The sequence below is a fragment of the Chenopodium quinoa genome, unplaced genomic scaffold (assembly GCF_001683475.1).
Source record: "Chenopodium quinoa cultivar QQ74 unplaced genomic scaffold, ASM168347v1, whole genome shotgun sequence".
NCBI lineage: Eukaryota > Viridiplantae > Streptophyta > Magnoliopsida > Caryophyllales > Amaranthaceae > Chenopodium > Chenopodium quinoa.
This window is the reverse complement of record NW_018745082.1, coordinates 578,729-590,528: the sequence shown is the minus strand read 5'-3', so window position 1 is coordinate 590,528 and position 11,800 is coordinate 578,729. Positions and strand designations below refer to the sequence as shown.

General features: G+C 34.0%; 1 long non-coding RNA gene across 1 annotated transcript; it reads right to left on the bottom strand.

The window, feature by feature from the left end:
* Nucleotides 1-4,673: 4,673 nt before the first annotated feature.
* LOC110709910 lies at nucleotides 4,674-5,613 on the bottom strand. The gene is made up of 2 exons (XR_002509053.1): nucleotides 5,370-5,613; nucleotides 4,674-5,114 (listed from the first exon to the last, which is right to left on the bottom strand). It is a non-coding gene; the product is annotated as an uncharacterized LOC110709910 (long non-coding RNA).
* Nucleotides 5,614-11,800: the final 6,187 nt, after the last annotated feature.

The following is an 11,800-nucleotide window of genomic DNA, read 5'->3' as shown; positions in this document are numbered from 1 at the left end:
TTTGATTCGGACAAAATCGCGGGGTTTTTTAATACCCCTTGTTGATGCGGACAATCTCGGTTCGGTCAATTGAATTTCCTTTACAAAACGGCTCAACCAAGACGTCGCGGCCTTGTTTTTATACCATGATTGGTAGTGCTTAAAGGCTGTTGTCTTTGCTTCCTTTTCCGGCTGCCCAAAGGCTTGCATGTATAAAGTTCGACAGGTATTCTGTTTTGGGATACTTCTTTTTCATATATGGGAATAAGCTGCTTTAAAGTCCAAATGATCACTGTACTATGAACTTTTTTCTTAAACATTTCTCTGTATATTTGGAATAATATTCTAGGATAGTGAACATAACTTCAGAAAATATATTCCACACAATTTCAAGTTTTTCCTATTAAATGAATAAAGAGGTACCCCTCACAAAGGAGTCAAATTTACCAGGGCTTAACTATGTGATTATAGGAGTTCTGAGTAGCATTATTGGTTGACTTGCAATCATTTCCCTGATAAGCAGTAGGTAAAGGGCGTTAGCTAAAGGGTGATGAGGTGTTAGTGTTAGTCTAAAGATTGTTTTTCTACACTTAAGTTATGAGCATTTGAGCAACCTTTTTCTTTATGTATCTTGCTTTTCCATGTTTTTTCTTTGCTTACTACAAGTAATGCAAGGATCGGGAGGTGGGTTTCTGTAGGAATTTCTTCTAGTGTTTTGTCAGAGGCCCATGATCTATATACACTACAAATTGTAGGCACAGTAGTTTAAAAATTGAATTAAGATGTCCGAACTATGAAATCTGACTCTGTTTTTTCCAGTTAATTGTTTGTGTGTGTGTGCACTTGTGTGTGTGTGTGTGTGTGTATGTGGTCTTGTACAGGGCATCAAATCTCAAGAAATTCAGCATCATTTTGTTTTTGGAGGTAATTTTAGCATCTTTATTAGTGTCAACAAGTTTTAATTTTAGTTGTATGATATTTAGATTGATGTACATTGTTTGTTTAAGTTGAGAATTTTAGCTATTTGATTAAGTAGTTGGTTTAGTTTTATGAAATTTAAATCATATTAGTCTAGATTTATGTAATTGATTGAATAATGATTCTGTCGAGATTTTTTAATTACGGGATGCTGCTGTGAGCAAAGAGTGCAGTCTGTGTACTGATCATTAGATCAAGGGATCTGTGTATAAGGGAAAATAGCTTCCCTGAAAGTATACAGTTTCAAGGACCTGCAAGCAGCGACAGTGAATTGCAGTACTAATCATTAGATTAAGGGAATGGTGTATAAGGGAAATGTAAATGGCGATCAGGTGGTAATCAAGAAGATGGATGGAGATGTCAGCAAAAAGATTAATGTACTAAACAAGATCAACCATTTAAATCTCATCAGATTGTTGAGGGTTTGCTTTTAGGATGGAATTTGGTACTTTGTCTATGAATATGCAGGTAATGGACCTTAGAGTGATTGGATTTACCAAGACTGCCCCGATAAAAAAACCTTGAGTTGGGGACAAAGAATGCAGGTGGTTTGTGATGTTGCCACAGGGCTGAACTACCTACATAGATATACAAGCCCGCCATATGTTCACAAGGACATAAAGAACAACATTCTTCTTAACTAGTTTCAATAATATATTGGTTAGTATAACTGTGATTAATTTGCTTCCTTTTTTTTTATAATGATAAATATTTTGATTTTTTATTTCATTATACCTTATTAGTAGTAGCTATCTTTGGAAGGTTAGAGATTGAATATGCAGTAGAGCAAGGTTCAGGTTTCTTGTGGCACGTAGATTAGGTGTGAAGTGAATACGTTTGGAAGGAGATGTATTTTTACTTTTGTTATTTCCTTTATAAAGAAACTAAAAACGATTGATTGTGTTAACGAATTATTCTTACTCTATATTAGCCTACTAGCTCAATAGGTAGAGCATTGTGCAAGTGCACAAAAGATGTGGGTTCGAATCCCACGTAGGTTTATGTGTTTAATATGAAGATTAGAGTTCCTAATGTTTTATTAGATTACCTTTTTTTTTTTTTAACTTTTGATATAGTTTTATTTACTTTTAATTTAAAAACCTCTACATCATATCAAACTCAATATATTTGTTTCTTATAATTTGACTCGCCTTGTAAGGATATGAAAGTCAATGACTCGAGGTTTTGTGCTATAACAATGTTCCCATAGTCATTTATCATTTTGAAGATAATTTATTATTCATATACTTTAGAGCTAATTTGATTTACTTCAATGATACCTTGGTTTACTTTTTAGCATTATTTATTTACTTTAGAGAATTATGATTTACTTTTAACATATATTATTATTATTTTTTTAAGATTTTCTTCTTACTTTTGAGAGATTTTGATTTACGTTTGACGTATTTTGAATAACTTTAGAGTGTTTTGTAATTACTTTTTAATATAACTTATGTAGGAATCGAACCTACACCTCTATGCTTCCGCATAGTGCTCTACCACATGAGCTAATAGGTTTACTTTAAAGTCCTTTTTATTCACTTTTTATTCTTTTTTATTTACTCTTAGAGACAACATATGTATTTCTCATCAACGAGAACATTTTTTTGTTGTTGAAAGAAAGCAGCAACAGATTTTGATTAAGAAATGCTAGCAGAATCTAGCATAACATCATTCATTACAGAAGGAGTCAATCCATACTCATATATATATATACACTAACAGATTGGGGTCTACCATAGCCAAATCAGTTGATGGCTAAGAAAGTTCAAAGGAGTTTTGGCAGTGTTTATGAAAGACAAACAAGTAATCAACATAAAAGAAGATAAGTAATTACTATATTTCCGAAAGCAAGGGAAACAAACCAAAGCTTACCTTACAGCACCACAAAAACCTTCAGGAACAACCTAAACAAGTGAGGTAGTATTGAGTCTGCAAGAACTTGAGTTCCAAGATAAATACAACTCCTTTCATAATCATATATATCAAATTATTCAAAATTAGTCCCCTCCCGCCCAAAGGAAAAAGATCGCGAAGTATTACATGCCAAGTCTACTACGTCATTAGACAGTAATCAGGACTACTTGGTATCAGGTATAATTTACAAAAATACTCTTTTTAACACTGTGTCAAATTTTCTTTTGATATTGTTTTATTGGTTTATTTATGAGATGAAATTATTTCTTTTAATTATTTGTGTATATTTCATTCAGTTTACTGTAAAGTCTTTTTTATTCACTTTAGATTCTTTTTTATTTACTTTTAAATACCCCAATCTTCTTGCTAGTTGGAGGTCGTATCTTAATGCGAGAGCTTCAGCAATTGCAGGAGAAGTGTAGTATGAGCATAGTTTTCCAGCAGCTACAACCTTATCCAACTCATCCATGATCACTATCCCAAGCCTAATAGCTCGCCCCACTCAAACATTTGCATCCATATCCACCTTCTTGTAGGAGGGCACCGCCATATGTGTGAATAGCACAAGAGTGAGAAGCAATTGCCTCATTTCCCCTACTTACAGCAGCAACACCCACACGAGTAGCAGCACACAGACTCCAACCCCTAGCAACAGCGCACCCACATGGTCAGATGCAATGGTAGCATTGGAACGAGCAGCAACAAGAACACGACCCCCCTCTTACAGTAGCAGCTCCAGCATGGCTAGCAGCAGAAACACTCCCCCCACCCCCACCCTAATAGCTCCACACACTTGGACCAATAATAACAACTTTTTTAAATGATTTGTAATTTACTTTATACATTACTGTATTCACTTTTTATTTCAAAACATTTATTTTAATTTGATATGCTTCTTTATGTGATTAATTTTCAATTTTGTAAAGTAGGTTATGATTTGGCTCATCTTATAAGGAGACATCAGTCATAACTAAGTATCTATATTTGTATATCCCATTAAATGATTTCATTATACATATATTCTTGGAATTTTTAATTTTCTTTTGATATTATTTTATTTACTTTTAATTTGAAAACATTTACATTAATATTTATATACCACTTTCATATAACTTGACTCATCTTGTAAGGATATGAGGAATTGAACCTACACCTCTATGCATCCGCAACTCCGCATAGTATTCTACCACTTGAGCTAATAGGTTTACTTTAAAGTGTTTTTTATTCACTTTATAGTCTTCCTTCTTTTTTTTTTAGTTTTTTTATATAAAGCAAAAGAGAAATATTATAAGCTTGAAATGTCAGAAGCAAACACAAACTACCTAGCTGAAGGATATCACACACTATAAGTCTGAAGCTTGCGTTCTCATGCCTTTTGTTCTTCAAATGTTGATATAGCTTCAGGTTGTCAGTTAACCCCGCTTCTATTTCCATAGTAAGCATGTGTCTAGCAGCCATTGCTTCAAAAACAACCACATCAAAATCAAATATTTTGCAAGGTTACAACAAGTTGCTGCCAGAGCATCCCTAGCATTGTCACGAACAACAACCCCCAACCCACGGAGCATATAACGTGGAGGCTCAGCCATCATTCCTCCCCACATTTCTCGGCCTCACCTGACTCTTGCTGGCAGAATTCCCATTCTCATTCTATACTCAGCCAAGAGTGGAAGGAGACCAACTTGACTCTTGGCTCTTACTGGCAGAACATGCCCGATATCATAAATAATTTAGGACTTTAAAATATAATTGGTTTACTTTAACTTGATTTCTATCTACATGTGAAATTGATAATATAATTTGATTCATTGGGGAATTTTATCAAACAAACATCAAAAAAACATATGGGTTATATACACATGCAGTAAAGTTCAAACTAGAAATCATATACTATGTGCTTTTCATACAACTCAATTGTAGGATTTTAAGCATCTTAATAAGGCTAAAAACGCCAAGTATGATCTTGTCAAACCTAAAAATGTAGAATCTTCAACAGCTGCACTGATTTCTTACTGCTGTATATATACTATTGGGCAAGTATTTACTTGAGACGAATTCTCTTCAATACTCTATACCACTTCCCATGAACATCCTTTTGCATATAATATCAAAAAATCCATTACTTACTAATATGAAAGCGCAAAACAACATATAACAATTTTTTTTTATGAGAATTATTGCTACTAGCTGGATATGTATCTAAATCTTAAAATGAATTCAAGTAGTTAGGTTTGATCCACCTGCAAATTTCATTGGGGAATTTAATCAAACAGTTAGTGTGCATCAAAATTTAAGCACAAATTTCATTGGGGAATTTAACCAAAATTGACAAAATCAATCGATATACCATTCATAACCTCAGAAATTATAAATAAAAGGTTGAATTTCACTATAAAGAACCCTAAATTGACAAAAATTAATGATAAACCAGTAAATTGAAATTCGTGATTCAAAAAAAAAAAAAGAAAAAAAAAAGAGAAAATCAAACATCTTACCTCAGAAGCTACTTCATTGGAGTAGAGAAGGCTCAAAAGCCGCATCAATGGAGAATTCAGATGCACTCATTGCTATGGAGGAGAGAGAAAATGCTTGAGGAGAGAGAAATGAGAGGATGTGCGCTCGATGGTTGGGAAACGAATGGAGTAAGTTTAGATTAATCTCAGCCGCCTATCTATCCGCATCTAAGGAAGATCTAACGGCCCTAATTAGTTCCTATTATAGGATTGGTTCTCATTATAACTCGATATACTACTCCGGTCGCTATTATCTGCAACTTTGGGGCATTTTTTGTGAGTATAAAATATTCTAAAGTTGCAGATAATAGGACGAGGAGTATAAGATTAGATAATCGGGTCCTCACAAATATATATATATATATATATATATATATAATATATATATATATATATATATATATATATATATATATATATATATATATATACGGGGAAGTTCCGCTAAAAACAGAGCTTATGGTGAAAACTAAAAACAAGCAATCTTAGCCATTGAAAGTTCACTAGATGATCTGATGGTGTGAAACAACCCAGAGGTCACTATATATAAAAATAAGGTAATTATATCAAGTTATATTAATTTTGATGACATTTACACCGAGGCCACTATATATAGAAATAAGGTAACTATATCAGTTTTTACAATATTTACTTAGAGGTCACTATATACAAAAATAGGGTAATAATATCAATTTTGACCACATTTACATAAAGGTCATATATACAAAAATAAGGTAACTATATCAATTTTGACCACATTTATACAAAGCCACTATATATAAAAATAACGAAGGTCACTATGTATAATAATAAGGTAATTATATCAATTTTGACAACATTGACCACATTTATATAGAAGTCGCTATTTACAAAAATAAGGTAACTATCATCAGATTACTTCTCCTGCTCCTCCTTGTCATCAGATAACTTCTGCGCTCATTAACAAATGATGCTTTCTCCTGTTGTTCCTTGTCATCTGAACCTTTCTCCTGTTGTCCTTTATCCTCTGATTGTCCCTTCTCCTAATTCATTGAAATAATACAGCACGTCAGCACCATAATCCTAATCAACAGCATTCACAGCAACAATATAGCATAATACAAAAAGTAAAAGAAAATCGAAACAAATTCACACAAATTCTTGCAGAAAATCCAAACAAAAATTTCATTTCAACTCTCAAGATCTTCCATTGAGTGTACATTTCTCCAACTACTTCAGATTAACAGTAAACGCAAACCAAATTCGATAAACAAAGTAAAAAATACACGAAAAATCGCAACGAAAACTCAACCAAATAACAATTAAACTACTAACAATAACAATAACAATAATAATAATAATAATACTTAAAATCGAAGTATAATTTCACGAATTTTTCGAAATTTAGTTACATAAGCAGTCATCTTTGGCCATGATCCTTCATCGAATGCTTTCTGAGCAGCAGATACTGCTCTGTTCACATCTTCGGCATCTCCTTCAGCAACATCAACAATCACTTTCCTAGTCCGATTAACAACTAAAACAAAATATCGTTCAAATCTACTCCTATGAAAATGTACTGAAGTCGAAACTCAAAAATACAAATCAAATCGATAATTTCCACCAGAATAAAAACGAGCAAATTTACGATAAAAAAAAAATAAAAAAATTCAGAAACGAAGAACTCAAAAAATACACAAATCAGAAACGAAAAACAAAAGCAAAAGCAACACATCATAGTAGCAAGATCTCAAACTAAAATCAAGCTAAAACCTAATTTACACAAAATACAATAAATTACACAAATGAATCTCAAAGAATGTTATACGAAGAAATTAAGTTAAATTTGAACATAAGTACCCAAACCTAGGCCTGCTAATCTCTCTCCTCCTCCTATACTCAACAGTTAACCCAAACCCAAACAATATGCAATATACACTGGAATTCATATCCAACAAGCCACAACCTCAACAAAACCTTCGTTTTCTCTTCGTCGCTTAAGTTCATAACAATAATGTCAACAAATACAAAATTAGAATCGTGAAATTCAAATGGAACAAGCCACAACTAAAATTAAAATCGAAACTCAAAAAATTTGAATTGAAAAATTAGTTTGATTTTAATAAAACTTAGAAAATACAAAATTAAACATAAATATAGAACCACAAAATAACATTATAGCTAAAAAAACAACAATATGAAGAAATTAATTTGAATTTAAAAATAAATTCACGCTAAAATAAAGAAAATTAATCGGATAATGTAAAAATGATATAATTAGCGAAATCAAAATCGATTTACTTACTTGATACTAGATCGTAGAAGATAATGATAACGAATTTGATGAAGAATCGAAGCTATTACATCATTGTGATTTTGAAGTAGCATGAAATTAGAAGAAGAATCGAGAAATTTGAAGTAATGGAGCTTTGAACAAGAGAGAGAAAGGAATAAAGTATATAGAGAAAGTTACGGATAAAGGCAATAAAAAGGACGAACATCGCGTGTTTTTTTCCTCTAATCTCAGCCATTGATTTTTGTGGACGGTGGAAATTATATGTTTTCAGTTTTTAATTTAAGCCTTGTTTTTACATGATCCACTCCCTATATATATATATATATATATATATTATATATATATATATATTATATATATATATATATATATATATATATTATATATATATATATATATATATATATATATATATATATATATATATATATATATAAGATTAGATAATCGGGTCCTCACAAAAAAAAATTAAAAATTAGATAATCGGTGTTTTTTCTTCGTTTCTGGCTACACTGTGTGCTTAGGGTTACTTATTCAGAGGTTAGAGTTACTTATTTTGGGGTTACTCAGTTGCTTAACGCGTTTTGTTGGGGTTACTTATTCATGGGTTACCTATTTAGGGGTTATCCAGTCGGTTAAGCGTTACTTATTTTGGGCTACTCGGTCGGTTAGCGTATTTATTGTGTGAGAGTAACCCTTAACCACCCAAGTAATCCCTCATCGAACGAGTAACCCCTAAATAAGTAGCCCTTGAAGTAACCCCAGTGTCTAGACCAACCGAATAACCCCTGAATAAGTAATCTCAGAATAACTAACCCTTGAATAAGTAATTTCAGCCACATATAACTGTTTACATTCCTACAGAAATTAACAGTTATGTAAAAATCCAAAAAATGAAATAAAAAATAAGGTAGAGTTTAGTATCTATAAATATCACTCGCTGACATCATATTGTCTACATGACAACTTTATAAGAAAAATTTTCCCACCTAAAATACGATGTCATTATATTTTTTTCTTTGGTTTTAAGTTTCAAATTTAATTTCACTTCCTATCAATTTATTTATACTCTATAATTTATTTATTTTCCTTATATCACCAACTATCTAAATCTATTGTTTCTTTCCCGACACTTATGCTTCATACAATATATACTTAAAATATATACTCTATGTTTCTTATATGAGGTAACTAAGTAATATGAACACAGAAACTATATATTACATATTTCAAAGAATTTTTTTAATGTCGTGTGTCGCTTAGGGCTAATCTAGTATACTATATACTAAAGTAATCACCAAGATTATCCCAAAAGTACAAGTGTCGCGTGCTCGTGTCCACATTAAAAATTTTCCAGCGAATTTTTTTCTCTGTAAAAAATAATACTTCCTATGTTCTTTTATTATCGCACCATATAGGTTCGACACAATATTTTTGGTAGTGGAAAAAAGGAAGAGAGAGAAGGGTAGAAGTACATCATTAACCATGTGATATAAGTATAAAATAAAGAATCAAGTGTTAAAAGTAAGGGCATACTAGGTATTTGAAGTGTGAAAAGAGACATTTTATTTCCTTAAATGGAGATTGTGCAATATTTGTGAAACTTTCTTAAAAGGCAAGTGGTGCAGTAATTGAAAAACATAGGAAGTAAGATAGTTGATAAAAAAAAGAGAGTATACAGCCTAAATAATAGAATAATAACAACTTAAACTAAATAAAATATTAAATGTATACTCGATCTATAAACAAATACTTCGTACACTTAGAGTAATATAAATATAATTTTTTTTCTTTATGAATATCCGAGCATTGCTCAGGCAAAAAACTAGTTACTACTAAAATAAGAATAGCTTATGTCATTAGTGTTTGCGTGTCACTTTCTTATTTATTTTTTTCTCGCCGAAATGCAAGGATGATATCATATATATATATATATATATATATATATATATATATATTATATATATATATATATATATATATATATATATATTATTATATATATATATATATATATATATATATATATATTCTTTTTGAGCTACCCCATTTGACATTGCTTTGAAAAATATACAAAGTATTTTAATTGAATTTTTAATTTAAATTTTCTATGCATATTATGTTATATAGTTATTTACGAGTAATTGTTAAAAATAGTTGTATAGGATAGCTCCAGCTGAGCTATCCCCGGGCTCCCAGACTGTCCCCTGGGGTGCTCACTCATTGCTGGAAGGATAACCGAAGGGGTTCCTTAGCCCGATAGAGTCAGCCCGCAGGCAGACCAAGTACAACTCCCCCCAAAGGAGATAATACGCCTATAAGTAGAGGGCAAAGTAAAACATAAAAGAGGTTAGACACACAAGTTATACACTCTCTCTATCTTTCTAAGTACACTTTCTGTCTCTAAAACACATTCTAACTTAAGCTTCGGAGGGGGGGGGGTTTCCTTGAGCCACTTCCGAGGGCATTTTACGTGTGCTACCTTGCACAAGTAGTCAACCGGACCCAACTCGTGCTAGCTGAACCCTTGGATCCATACCTGGAACAATTGGCGCTAGAAGGAGGGGAAGGATCATCTAACCTAAGGTTCACCAGCTGAGCGAGGGACTAGTTGACAAACCACCATGGCCGGAGAGGAAGCTACGTGAACATCGATCTCTAAGATTAGTGACGCTAACCAAACACCACAAAAAAATAGCATTAATAACCCTCGATCCAAAAGGATTAACCGAAAAACCCAAATCCAGCATTTCCCAGAAATCTAACCCCGTCGGATCGACGTCTGCTGCAACCAAAGCGACAGGAAAACCAGGCACGAACAATGAACCCATCATTTCAGCATTAGTAACTCAGAAATCACAGCCCGTCAATATGCCAACCATCCTGCAGAATCTCTCTAAGTGTAGTAAGAGCAACTAGCAACTATGATGGCAGTCCTCACTAACTTCGCCAAAGGAACAAGCACCTCACCAGTAGCCACATCTACAAAATCGGCCATAAAAAATGCGACACCCATGACTCACACCTCGGAGCAGGCAGAATTGGTCCAGCTGAGGAAGAAAGTGATGGAGATGGAGGCCAAAAACCTGAATCCATAGTGGAGTGTGGATGAGGCAGCCCTTTGGTTCGAGTTACCCGTAGCAGGTCACCAACCTCTGATTGAAGACCAAGCCTAGACAGGGAGAAACCAGCGCAAATTTAGGTTATTCCGGATGATTCCCCATTTTGTAGGGGGATTCAGGAGGAACTGATGGAGAAGATAAAGATGCTTAGCTGTAAGTACAATGGGACCACGACGCCTAAGAACCACATTTCGGCGTTTGAGAATCACATGGTACTGTACACCATGACAAACTCCGTATGGTTTAATGCATTCCCGCCAACCTTAGAGGGGCTGGCAGCAGAGTGGTACGGAGCCATCTCAAAAGGGTCCGTGTACTCCTATAATCAGCTAAAGAGAATATTCATGGAGCACTTCGTTACCCTGGTGGATCGTACAAAAATGACCAACGAGCCGATGTCGCTAGTGTAAGGAAAAGAAGAGCCCCTGAGAAAGTTTATCACCAGATTCAATAAGGAAGCTACAACCATCCCGAACATGAGCAAGGAGGTAGCGCTGCTAGCAATGCAAAGCGGACTGCTGCCGGGCTTACCCTTCAGAGAATATATGGGGCGGAAGAGTCTCAAAACACTAGCTGAGGCGCTGGGGAAAGCGCATGAATTCATAAAAGCAGATGAGACAGATAGGGCAATGCTGAGCCGAAAAGCACCAAGTGACCCAGTAAAGCGAGCCGAAGTCGCATGGGTAGAGAACACAACAAAGGTAGATCAGCCTAGGCGAGCCGAACAAGGTTGTAGGTACGCACACAGAGCGGTCGGGGTAAGAAGGTCGGACCAGAAGCGAGGAGATAGACCGGGAAGGTTTGACCATTACACCCCGTTCAATCATTTGAGGTCTCATATTTTAAGCATGAACAAAGCTGATGACAAATGGTAGAGACCACCCAGAATGGAAAATAGAAATCATGACCCAAGAAAATGGTGTGGTTTCTGTTTTGGGTGTATTTTTCCCTTGAGAGAGTCACTGCTCGAAGGCTGGTTGCGCGTGGCCTGTACCTAGAAAACAACAGAGACACCA